Genomic DNA, 2,208 nt, shown 5'->3' with positions numbered 1-2,208 from the left:
GAGTTGGGTGACAACAAAAGAAAATGGGAAGCCCCCCAATCGAGTAACTACAACAACAACTTTTCCAAGGAACCTCTCACCCCCGTCGGCAAGAAAAGTTATGCCGGGACACGACCTTTTTGCAACAAATGCCACAAGCATCATTTTGGTGAATGTGGCAAGCTAATTTGCCATCGGTGCCAAGGTAGTGGTCATATTGCCAAGTATTGTGGAAGTACCGCCCCCGTCACTCAAAAGGGGCCCGACGCACCAAAGCCGAGTATTTGCTACAAATGTGGCCAATCGGGTCATTTTAGGAATGAATGCCCAAAGAATAAAGCAAAAACCAACGCGCGCCGTTGAACTTACAACATCGACACCTAGGATGCCCGAGACGATGATGGACTAGTCACGGGTACGTTTCTTCACAACAAACCGTATATTTCATACTTATTCGATTCGATTACCGCTAGATGTTTATTAACCAAGTCTTTGACTCGTGCTCTTTACATTCCACTTTTTCCCCTAGATACTACTTAGACGATTTAAGTGACCAACGGAAAAATATTGTGTGCCTATAAATTCTATCGGAGGATATGCATTAAGAAATTGGACTCGACACCTATAGAACTAAGGAACTCAAAACCTATTCATTAAGGAGATATTGTTGCCCTACATTTATGTATAGATTATTGTGAACTAAGAAATTTTCGGTTGAAAACCGATATCCTCCCCTTCGCATCCATGACCTCATGATTATTTGCATGAATCACGCATGTTCCAAATCAACCTCCGTTCCGGTTATCAATTGGGGGTTAAGGGAGACGATGTCTCCTAAGCCATCTTCCGAACTCGCAACGTTAGTTGTAAGTCTCTCTTAGTACCGTCGATTTATTTAGGACTCCGTCCGTATTCATGAACCTCCTAAACCACGTATGCAAACTTATCTAGACAAATCTGTTATCGTATTTATAGATGACATCTTAACTTATTCAACTAAGTTCAATTTTCTAGACTATGATGTTAATGGTCAAGGCATTACAATCAATCTCGAAATCAAGCCACATGTAATCAGGGAACTCTCCCAACTCAGACTTGTATTCGTAAAAAAAAAAAAAAAAAAAAAAAAAAAAAAAAATCTTAGATCTCACCGGTTCTTACCGAAGATTCATTTCTGACTTTTCTCGTGTTACACGACTTTTAAACTCGTTAACTCACTAAGGAAAACTTTAAACCTCTCCGTGTTCGCACCTTGAGCCTGATTCTTCACACCAACATTTCTAGTTAAAAATCGTATAGCAACAGATGGAACTCAAACATGGAAATATTTCTACTTGAACGCCGAAAGGCATACTCTCTCGACTCAAAAATCAACATAACTAAAATTCGTTATTTTGCACGAAGAATTCGAATACTAAACTGTAGATCCGATCAATATTCTCGTCATCACGTACCACACTACATACCTCTGTTATTTCACCGTTACCGTCTGATATTACTGGAAATTAAGATAACACACAATCCAACGATACTTCACTCTTCTTTGACTTAACGCCCTTGTGTTTCTGATAATCGGCCAACTATTATTCAACCCCGAACTATACAACTACGTGTACTATCTCGTTTCTCTTTCAGACTTCAACTTTTGACAACTAGAGGCACGTTATGGCAACCTCGAGATGTAAGCTCATCCTATTCTAAGTCCTCATTTCACTCCTATCTTTATCGCTCGCATTTCCGTTTAAAGAAACTCCTTGTAACATTTCTCCATGGATAGAGAAATTCGTCATATTACATTAGTATTCGCCACGAGGGTGAATAGTCCTAACGAACATTTTTCGAACCCTAACTGACTTGTTCAAACGTATCTTAATAGATTCTATTCCAACACGGTGTATCTTTGTCAATTATTCCATATCAAAATACTCGTTTCACTTCTAGTTTTACAAGAAACCTTGGAGACCCGCTTAGACATGAGTACCGCGTACCACCCACAAACAGACGAACTGAACAAACGAACGATTTACGTCTTCGAAAGACATGTTACAAACTTGCATGGTCGCTTTTAGTAGATCCCTCTTACAACAGTAGTTACCACTCGTGTGTTCACACGCACTTTCCGAAACCCTATATGACCGCTAATGTCATACCCCTATTCGTTGGACCAAAGCATGTGGCAAACAAAACACCGAATCTTAACTCATCCAAGAAACAACAATTGAGATAATC

This window comes from Rutidosis leptorrhynchoides, chromosome 5, assembly GCF_046630445.1.
Source record: "Rutidosis leptorrhynchoides isolate AG116_Rl617_1_P2 chromosome 5, CSIRO_AGI_Rlap_v1, whole genome shotgun sequence".
Lineage (NCBI taxonomy): Eukaryota > Viridiplantae > Streptophyta > Magnoliopsida > Asterales > Asteraceae > Rutidosis > Rutidosis leptorrhynchoides.
The sequence above is the reverse complement of the archived record's forward strand: the minus strand, read 5'-3'. Positions refer to the sequence as shown.